The sequence below is a fragment of the Pseudophryne corroboree genome, chromosome 5 (assembly GCF_028390025.1).
Source record: "Pseudophryne corroboree isolate aPseCor3 chromosome 5, aPseCor3.hap2, whole genome shotgun sequence".
Classification (NCBI taxonomy): domain Eukaryota; kingdom Metazoa; phylum Chordata; class Amphibia; order Anura; family Myobatrachidae; genus Pseudophryne; species Pseudophryne corroboree.
Window position 1 is genome coordinate 488,637,236 of NC_086448.1, and position 11,663 is coordinate 488,648,898.

An 11,663-nucleotide genomic window follows, 5' to 3' on the forward strand; every position below is an offset into this window, starting at 1 on the left:
TGATATGAAAAGTGGAAAAGACTTTTGGGAGAAAACCGGAGTGTATCCTAAGTTCTGCTTGATCGTCGTGGAAGATAAGGTATGGCGGTCTGCATGATAACGCTCTTAAATCAGAAACCCTATGAGCCAAAACCAAGGCTAAAAGGAGAACAGTCTTTCAGGTAAGGAATTAAGATCCACCTCTTCTAATGGTTCAAATACCGAGGACTGTAAAAAGAGATGGATGAAATTGAGGTCCATGTAAAATTGTCCAGCAGTATGCAGGACAAATGGCCGCTGCAGCCACAGCACGCCCTGCAAAGAAGTCTGCACCTCCAGCAAGAGGGACAGTTTATGCTGGAAAAATACTGACAAGGCGGAAATCTGAACCTTGAGAGATCCCAGGCGTAGACCTCCGTTCAATCCAGATTGTAAAAACATCAAAAGACGGGAAAGGTGGAAAGAGCGAGTGTCCACATCTCTATCCGCACAACAGGACATATAGGCTCGCCATGGCCCTCATTCCGAGTTGATCGGTCGCAAGGCGAATTTAGCAGAGTTACACACGCTAAGCCTACGCCTACTGGGAGTGTATCTTAGCTTCTTAAAATTGCGACCGATGTATTCGCAATATTGCGATTACAAACTACTTTGCAGTTTCTGAGTAACTTCAACCTTACTCTGCCTGTGCGATCAGTTCAGTGCTTGTCGTTCCTGGTTTGACGTCACAAACACACCCAGCGTTCGCCCAGCCACTCCTCCGTTTCTCCAGCCACTCCTGCGTTTTTTCCGGAAACGGTAGCGTTTTCATCCACACGCCCATAAAACGCCGTGTTTCCGCCCAGTAACACCCATTTCCTGTCAATCACATTACGATCGCCGGAGCGATGAAAAAGCCGTGAGTAAAAATACTATCTTCATTGTTAAATTACTTGGCGCAGTCGCAGTGCGAATATTGCGCATGCGTACTAAGCGGATTTTCATTGCGATGCGATGAAAAATACCGACCGATCAACTCGGAATGAGGGCCCATATGCGATGGTAATGGGCAGCTGTGACAGGTTTACATGCCGTTAGCATGGTGGGAGTCACCGAAGGTGGAGTACCCTTATGTTTTAGGATAGAGGCCTCAAGAGCCACCCCATTAACAGTAGCCGCATTAAATCTGGGTGAAGCAACAGTCCTTGTTGCAACAAGTCCGGATGAAGAGGCAGTGGCCATGGGTCATCTGCAAAAAGTAGGAGGATGATCGAGTACCAAGCTCTCCGAGGCCAATCTGGGACTACCAGGATTACCCAGATTGACTCTCTCTTGATCCGTTTGAGCACCCAAGTTAGAATAGGAAACGACAGAAAGAGGTAAACCAGATCATGCCTCCAAGGAGCTGTGAGAGCATCCACTGCTTTTGCACTGGGATCCCGAGTTCTGGACGTGTAACGTGGCAGTTGATGATTCAACTGGAAAGCCATGAGGTCCACTTGTGGATGACCCCAGTGCCGAATCAGTTGTTGAAACACATGAGGATGAAGGGCCCACTCGCCCCTGGTGAAGGTCCTGATGACTGAGATAATCGGCTTACCAGTTGTCTTCTCCTGGAATGTAGACAGCCAATAGAATGACGTCATGAAGTTCAGCCCACCGTAGAATTCAAGCCACTTCTCGCATGGCCATGCGACTCCGTGTGCCTCCCTGGCAATTGATATAAGCGATTGCGGTCGCATTGACTGATTGCACCCAAACCGCCTTTTATTGGAGTAGGTGAACCTCTTCTTGCAATGTGTTGAAGATCGCTCTCAGTTCCAATACATTTATTGGCAGTGACTGTTCCTGACTAGACCATCGGCCTTGGAAATTATTCTCCAGGATCACTCCTCCCCAGCCCCTGAGGCTGGCATCAGTCGTGACCAAGATCCAATCCCATATGTCGAATCTTCTCCCGGACGTAAGGTTGTGGAGATGAAGCCACCAAAGAAAAGACACTGGAGTGTTTGGAGACAGTTTCACGGTACCGTGAAGATGGAGATTTGACCCCCACCATTGTGTTAAAAGGTCTAGATGGAAGGGTAGAGAATGAAATCAACCGAATTGTAACATCTTGTAGGCTGCTACCATTTTCCCCAAGAGACTGAGACACAAGTGCAATGACACCGTCTTTGGTCTGAGGACCTTCTGAACCAACAGCCGGATACTCTGAGCTTTTTCAACCAGCAGGAATACCTTTGCAAGGTCGTATCAATAACCAGACCCAGAAATTGGATGCACTGAGATGGCAGAAGATTAGACTTTTTGAAATTGATTATCCACCCATGTGCTAAGAGAACCTTGTGGGTGATCAAGGCATGGTTCAGGAGAATGTCCGTCGATGGCGCCTTGAGGAGAAGGTCATCTAGGTACAGCGCCACCGTTACACCCCATGGTCGAAGGTGTGCCAGCATGACTGCCATGACCTTGGTAAACACTCTTGGAGCCGAAGACAGGCCAAACAGAAGTGCCCTGAATTGATAATGGTCTTGTAGTATAGTGAATCTCAAGAACTCCTGATGTGGCATCCAAATTTGGATGTGTAGGTACGCATCCTTTATGTCCAGGGATAACAGGAGCTCTTCTTGCTCCAGACCCGCAATTACTGAACTGATTGATTCCATCTTGAATCGGTAATATGTTAGATATTGATTCAACGATTTCAAATTCAGAATGGGTCTCACCGAGCCATCCGGCTTTGGAACTACAAACAGGTTTTAATAAAACCCTTTCATCCACTGTGGGCCTGGGACCAGCATTAATACTGCTGAGTCCAAGAGGGACTGAATTGCCCCATGAAGAGCAATTCATCTTTCTTCCGATATCGGAAGGCCGGTGGTAAAGAACCGTGTTGGAGGTGAAACTTCAAAATTGATTTTGTAACCTCTGGACACTAGTGAACAGCCCCACCCATCCATGGACTTATGGACTCACACCTCCTGGAAATTCTGGAGATGCACTCACACCATGGGAGACCCCAGGTGGGAAGGGAGCCTGTCATGCCACTGTTTTCTCAGTTGGCTTAGGCTCTAGGCGATGGGTGGTAGTCTGCTGTCGACTGTGGCTTCTTCTGCCTCTGGTTTGTCCTGCTGAAGTCCTGGATCTTGGTTGAAAGGAATTGGAAGCCCAAAAGGAGCGAAAGGAAGTACCCGAATAAGTTCTCTTAGGTGGTGGGGCAATAGACGGTAGGAATGTGGACTTCCCTCCTTTTGCTTGAGATATTAACTGGTTCAGCTCTTTTCCAAAGAGAACCTAACCCTTAAACGGTAAGGCTTCAGCCATTCATTTTGATTCCACATCTGCCTGCCAGGAACGCAACCAAAGAGCTCGGTGAGCTGCAACCGCAGATGCTGAGATCCGAGCTCCCATCTGACCAATATCACGTGAGGCCTCCCCCAAATAGGCCACGGATTCTTTAATATGTTCCACTAAGACTATTAAGTCATCAATCGGGACCCCTGCCTCCAAGTCCATGACCAACTGGGTAGCCCAATATTCTGCAGCCTTGTTTACCCATGATCCAACTAAGGCTGGTCAAAGCAAGGCGCCAGCCACCGTATATATTGATTTCAGGTTCGATTCCATTTTACGGTCCGATGGATCTTTTAAGGCTGTCGTCTCTGGAGCCGGCAATGCAGTCTTCTTGGACAATTTGGAGAGAGACAAGTCCACCCGTGAGGCTGTTCCCATTTTTCCATCATAGAGGCCGGAAAAGGGTATGATGAGAGGAACTGTTTCAGAATCTGGAAACGTTTATCTGGGTGCTTCCACACTTCAGATAAAAGTTCATCCAGCTTTGCTGGGAAGGGAAAAGTCACTACGGACTTGCGCTTTCCAAATAGGGAAGAATCAGGTGATTCTGGAGTTACCGGGTCCATAATATTTAATATCTGACGAACTGCCCTTATAAGGGCTTCTATTCAAGGTGTGTCGTCTCGTGAGGTAGACTCCTCACCGTCCGACACATCCTCAATCTCTCCTTCTTCTTCCTCATTCCCTTCTCTTAGTCTACATTCCTCATCTATAAGAAAAAAGTTACTCCCAGCGCTTGCTCAGTATAACACATACGGCTTGGAAATTGTAAAATAAAAATGTATGTTTTATTTAGGAATATACAGATACTTATAAATAAATAAACAAATAAATAAATATGCCATGTATAATAAAGACTTAATACCAGTATATGTATACAGACAACAACAGATAGTGAGAAAAGAAGACTGAGGGTGTGTGAAAAAAAGAATAGGATACCAGATAAGGAGAATTGATTGTTCAAAAGTGGGTAGACACGCTAGTGTGCGTTTTACTCTATCCACCAAGTGTATGTATTGGTCTTTTTTGTACATTAGATGACTCCCAAAAATAATCAATTTGTTGTGGGTTTACTTCGTATCCCTTATACAGACAACTGACATTGTGTCCTAAGGGATGTAACAATATTGTTACAAAGTCTCCATCTCATTTAGTTCCTTTGCAGGAGGATACAATGTTTGTTCAAAATGGATGATTTTTACTCACAGATTCCCCGTAGTCAGAAGAGCTTTGTCCGTGTTAGTCCAGGGAACCCTCTACGTCTGGCTGGATGCCGTTGTTTGTGACGTGTTGGAGGTGTTTACCTGCACTCATCCAGGAGGTCCTCTGTATTCAGCTTAGGCACTGGTCTGAGGTGCGGGTACGGAGTGCGTCGTTGTCTGCCGGCAGACTGAATGGAGCTTGTGCCGCGGGAGGACAGTGTCTTCGTCCAGACCCGTGGCCGATCTACGCGTTTCACCTGTGGTCTCAGGCTTCATCAGGATATCCATTCATCCGCGCTCCGTTCCTTTAACCTCTGGTTTGCCCTTTCACGTGGGCTATGTGTGTTAGGTCTTTTCCGCCCTTACTTGGTGCCTCTCCATATAGTATAATTTGATATAGATTGATTTTTGTTTCTATATGTATAGGCGTACCCAGTCTTTACTTAAAGGTACCAATCCTAAAATATATATATATATATATATATATATATATATGGAAAAAAAGAAGAAAAAGAAAGAAAGAAAGAGGAAAATAACACCACAAGTGTGCCGGAAAAAAACATATATAGAATCTATTCTCGTCTACATAGTAATAAATATTGCAGTTAACCATATGCTTCGTCAAAAGACATATATATTATCATGTATAAAAATAAAAAATAATAATAATAAAAAAATAATTAAAAAAAATGATGAATAAATGAATGGATAAATAATTAAATAAATAATGGTAAAAAATATATATAAAAAGAATGATGAAAAAAATGAATAAATAATGAAATCATGCATAGAACTGAGAGTAGTAAAAAACTTATATAAATTGCAAATAATAATATGTCAGGAATAGAGAATAAAATAAATCAAATTAGTTGAATCAAGAAGACTTATTATAAAGAAAAATTGATAAAATAAAAGGCAGTAGGTTAATTTAGTTAGTTTATTATTTAATTAAGGGGCCAATTTGTATCTAAGATCCAACATAACCTAAGCCAGAGTCAATGCCCAAGGTGGGTTTGAACCCACCGTAGATGTAATGGCTTGTACCCCGTCATCCTGCGCGCATGCAGAACATTTCATCAGATGCCTGAGGCAACTTTTTGTTACATTTGATGCATACAAAAAACTTTTGCTAAGTTTTTTGCACTGTACCCTTGCCCGACATTGTGGTCCAGATCCAGGGGTGAACTGGTCACACATGCACTCAGTCACACAACAAGGGTTAAAGAAGGGCAATAGAGGAAGAGGCGAAAGCACACTCTGAGCAACTAATGCTCTTCCATTGGTTAATACAGAATTTAGATCCCCACTATGCCAACAATATTCCCAGTGAACTTCAACCTCCAGTAAGCTGAAGATATCCTGGGTAGAGCAGGGAATCTTCTGTAGAAGGGTCTCCCACTGAAATATAAGCAGAGAGAGACAGTGTGTTGTATGCAGGAGCTGTTACACACCAAGCTATGCCCCCCTTCATCCCGCCACCATGTACCTGCTCAGTGCCATTAGAAGCATGGCCAGGTACCAGAGGCTAAGTAAAAGCCTGTAGGATGCTCTATAGCCGCAGCTATCAGCTCCTCAGCGTGAAGTGCTGTGTAGTTCTCCCCTCTCCCTATCAGCGCACTCCTCTGCGGCTGCTAACTGAGCCACGCTCTGCCGCGGCTGCTCTCTACTGATGTGCTGACCAGAGCCCTAAGCATAGGAGAGTAAAGGCTAATGCTGATACTGCAGCCCGTGCGTGGGACCAGGGAGAGGGGAAGGCAACGTTGTCGCGCTTAATGTACTGAAGACCTCAGGTGCGCTGCATGCAGACAGGAGTCTGGCAGAAGCTTTTTCAGTGAGCTCTGACAGATCACTCTTGACTTCTCCCATCAGGCTGCAAGAGGCCCCGGACTCCACCTTTGAGGAGGTGATGAAGGGCCTCTCCTGAGGTAATTATTCTGAAACAGTATGTGACCGGCTCCCTCTGCACATTAAAGAAACTGGGGCTTCTGGGGGATAGAGGTGGAGGAGTCTGCATACTCTTCAATTAATTTAAAGTGCCAGCTCCTAATAGCCAACCCGTCTATCCCCAGTGTACTCAGTCTCCAGTGTCCCCTAGTGGATTCTAGAGAAACACCAAATAACTCCTTGTGTAAGATGTGCTGCATAAAAATAAAGTTGCAAATTAGGTACACAAACACAAACCTCCTTTCACAGGTTTGTACACTAGGTCTTCTTCCGGCCTATAAAACAATTGCATTGAGGGGAATGGAGGATCTTGGAAGGGACACGTACAAGAAAAAGCTGACCCAAAGTAGTTATTGTAGTATGTTCATTTTAATTAGTTTCACTCTGCCTGTCCATGAAATGATTTGCATTATTCCAAGATGAACACAGTGAGGACAGAAACCTTCCCTGGAACAGAAGGCGATGTTGTTTTTTCCAAATTAAACTGTGATTTAATGCAACTGTACTGTAGTACAGAGTGAGTTTGGGAGATTGAGATTTAAAACACATGTTTAAAGGGAATTCATTTTGAGTTTGGAATCATACCGAAAACAGTCAATTTTTTAAAAAGGGGACCCTATTGCATCCCTTTTCAGCATCAAGCACCAGCACCAAGGAAAAGCTACGCATTAGATTGAAGTGTTGATAATCTAATAATCTAATAATATCTAATGCTTGGTGGCCTGGAAAAAAAGCCTATTTTGTTGGCATAGGTTAGGGATGGAATGTCCTCAGCTAAATGGTTTGCAAGATTCTAAGCAAACAAGCAGTGAAGAGGCCTCCTATGACTGATACTTTTTTATTATAATAAATGGTCAATTCACTATCAAGGGCAGGGGTGTTCTTATGAGATTTGTTTTTAGTAATTTAGGATAATTCTTTATTCATATATGTATCTATTTATGTGGCACGGGAATAGATAAAGGGATAAGAAGTAAGGTTATATATTTTCATGTAAAGTATCATATGTCATTTGGTCTAAGGAGTCTTTAATTGCATGCATTCTACTTTACTTCAGGTTTCTGTCCTCCTTGAACTTCCTTCACATTAAGAACAATACAAATAATGGACAGGCAGAGTGAATGCCAGTGGTAGACACAAGGCAAGTGCCTAGGGGTGACACTTGCTTGGGAATCAGGAACATTTACCAAGTTTAAAAATCTTGATTACCCTATTCCAAAGCAAGTGGTCAGAATCAGCAAATCAAGGATTTTTAACAAGAAGAATTTTACTGATTTCACGATGTAATGACAATCATTGGCAGACCCAGTCAGAATAGAGAATCAGGGAAACAGTAGTATGGGGGCCTTTACTTGGCCATTACTTTATGGTGAGTGAGCACAGAACCTGCAGCTGCCTCTGAGGCATCTACTTCTAGATCAATGCATCCTATGGATCAGAGTTACTTAATACTCGAGCAGTTTGAAGCACCTTTTTAAGCTAAAAGCATTCCGTGTTTGTTCTTTCCACATGAAGGGTACTTTTTTAAAAAGCTGCCAAGGGCTTTAGAATCCTGGAGAAATTACTGATAATTTGGCTAAAATATTTGGCAAAACCCCTGAAACATTGAAAAGCCTTAACAACAGATGATATTGGCCAATGTTGTTGTTTTTTTCTTTATAGAATGCAACTCCCGTGTGAGGCACCACAAGTCCCAAAAAGTAGGATTTATTCACCTCACATATTTTACTATACATTGTGTACCCTCAGATGTGTTAATACTCTTTTAACATATAGTTGATGTTGCTCCAAATCAGAATATCGTATAGATAGATAACAGCTTATCTACTGTGTTTCTAAAAACATTATAAACAAAATGTTGAAAAGTGTTGGGATATTTGCAAGTTCAAAAGACATTACAAGATATTCAAACTGTCTACAAAGAATGTGAAAAACAGTTTTCCACTCATCCCCTGCCCTGATTCTGACCAAGTTATTAGCACATCTTAAATCTAATTTGGTAAAGGTTTTTGCTCCTTGCAAATGGCCAAAGAGTGAAATGGTTATAGATAACAATTTCTGACTGTAGCAGAATTCAGGTCTCTATAGTCTATATACCGTAGAACCATAAACCATGTTTCATCCCCACAAAGAATGTAGGAGCTCCAATAGGGGAACTGGAAGGCCAGATGAAGCCCCATGCTAAATTGTAATATTTTTTGTAAAGTTTTCAGTCTAATCTTAGTAAGAGAGTAAAATCAAAATCCAAAAAGAATTTGTGCTCAATGAATAATATCAATTAAGCAATCTTATATTCTATGGAGGAAAACTTTTGGATGACCAAACACACCTAGAAATCCAGTTATTATTGAGGTAGAGGGGAGGTAGGCACAGATAATAATACTTAATGTAAAGATCCAACCAGTAGGCTGGTTAATGGGTTCGTCAAAGTGATTTCCTGAGTTTGCCAGTGTGTTTTATGATTTTTTATTTTTAACAAGAGCATTATCAGAATTATTGGAAACTTCTGAATATGTACAATATAAAAAATATTTTTTTCTGTATAATCAAAATTATTCATAAGAAGTAATCATTAGGTCTTCTGTTTTACAGATTCAGAAATGATGGGAAAAGCATCAATTGTTTCCAGAGGAGCACTACCTCTTTTGTTTACTATGGGTACCAAATATTTTTTAATGAGATTTTTATCAATAAAATTACCCACACAGCCGAAATCAGTAAGGTAGTTTACAGGAAGAGGCCATTTGTGGGTGGTAACTGACCATTTTCTGGGAATGTCGGCAAAAACGCAGGCATTCCCAAGTGTTTTCAGCAAGGGTGTGTGACGTCAGCTCCGGCCTCGATCAGCCTGATTTCTTTGCACTAGAGTAGTAAGTCCTGGGCTATGCGTAGACTGAAAAGACTGCACAGACTGGAAAAAAACATTAGATGGTGAGTGAGTTGCGAACGGATTTGCAGCTGTCCGCTGCCTGGCAAAGTTTTCTCACGACATACACATGCATTCGCACACTTGCACATGGTGGATTTTCACTCCCCCTGGGCGACAACTATCTGATCGCAGACCTCTGCAAATTTGCAGCACAGCGATCAGGTTTGAATTAGGCCCCATATACTCTACTACCTGATATATATGGTAACATTGGTAATCGACATGGGATTAGGATAAATCTAATTACATACACAACATTCATATACGCTTCTACACTTTTATACTATATACAAAGATAAGATGTTCTGCTTGTGCTTGTGAACTTTAGCATACATAAAGAATGTGCCAGAAAATGTTTCTGATGCGGGCACTTAGCCAAGCACAATCTAATTTTCACTGCTCCCCATTCCCTCTTTGGGATGTGATTTGTTCATTCAGCAACTCTTACAGTGTAAAATTAGTATGTGAGCACAGTTTAGGGGTAAGTTCTGCATTTTCTTGAAATGCCCTCATGCGGCATGATTTTCTTTCTATTTTGCAATGAAAAAGCATTGCAGTTTGGATCATTGCCATTTCTCCTTCATATGTTTTATTTGCTAAGAAAGAATATTGCCAGTACCCGACACTCATGAAACTTTTCAGATATTGTAATTTTATTATTTGTTCCATCATAGCACCTTCAGGCTCAGGCCCAGATTCTGAATTTCTTACAACAGATTTGTATAGCAAATTAAATTTGTAATGCATGCAAAGCTTGGAGCAGTATTGTTAGACGGTAACAGCTGCACCATTTCTCTATACTGGGGTAATCTAGTCCATTGTGCTGCTACTGTGAGTTGTAAGGTGAATCCAGGATATAAAAAATAAAAAAAGGAATTAACTCATGAGTGCATGTTGGCTCGATTATTCTGTGCTGAATTCCAATATTCCTGACATCTAGTGATGCAAGTAGAGAAAATATCTTAGTGGTACTGTGGGAGTTATTCAGAGATGAACGCAGATCGTTGCATACCCAGCAAGATCTGCATACATCTCCTCACATGCTGGGGGGCCACCCAGCACAGGGCAAGGCTTCTCAGCATGTGTGGCGTCACCTCATGATGCATCCGCAATTTAACTGCAGATGCATCGGTTAAGATCGACCCATGCCTGTGTCAGGCAGCCGCCCCCAAAAAGTTTGCGACACCCCCATTTTGGCCATCATGATGTATGGCAAACTGCGATAGGGCCGCATTAGCTGCAAACTCTAAATTAGGCCTTGTTTGCGCAGTTCCAGATTATGGTCCACATGGTCCTGTAGCTGTAATTTATGAAGGGTTTATGTTTATGAACTGAGTTCACAATCCATCTGGTATACTGGGATAGAGCAGCCACCTACTGAAACAAGAAATATATTGCTAAACAATGTATGAAAACAGAATTTTTAAATATCTGGATTTTACATAAGTTAATAATGCATTTTTTTCAAAGCAGAAAGAAGACCTATAATAAATAGACCCCTCTTTATTTTTCAACTTTTACCATTTTAACTCCTTACTAAGAATATTGCTGTCCACTAGATACCTCCTAACTTTCCAAATCACAGGACAGACGTGAGAGGGACATAATGGTGGGGATAGGGATAGGACAGTGGGTACAGGACAGAGGTGATAAGGATAGAGCAGTATCTACAAGGATAGGACAGTTGGTACAGTACACAGATGACAGGGCCAGGACAGAAGTGACAGAAGCCCTGAATTCAGCACCGGTGGGAGGAAGTAGTTGGCCGCCTCACTGACTCACTATATATACATATATATATATATATATATATATATATATATACTGTTCGTCAGATCGGCACTCACCCGTCTACTATTAACCACTCTGGTGCCCTCTGGAAACAATCAATATACAGCAAGTCGAACAAGCAGCGGCACTCGGAGACTCATCTCAATATAAACATCATGAAGATTTATTCCATGTCACAGCAAATACAGGCCAACGTTTCGGGGCACATCCGCCCCTTTGTCAAGGTGAAACAAAAGTCTTGCCACCTGGACTGCTGGAGGGAAAGAACAGGAGAGAGGATCTTGTTAAAGTATCAAGAGGATAATTTGAAAAGGCACAAAAGATCTTTTCCTTAGAAGATATAAGTCATTCAAAGAACAACCCAATCAGTCCATGGGCATTGAGAAATTAGTCTCCACGTGAATACACAGCAAGAACAGTGTGATTCAGAGAACAGACACCCCTGATGAAGTCAGCATTGACGAAATGCGTTGGTAGATATGCGG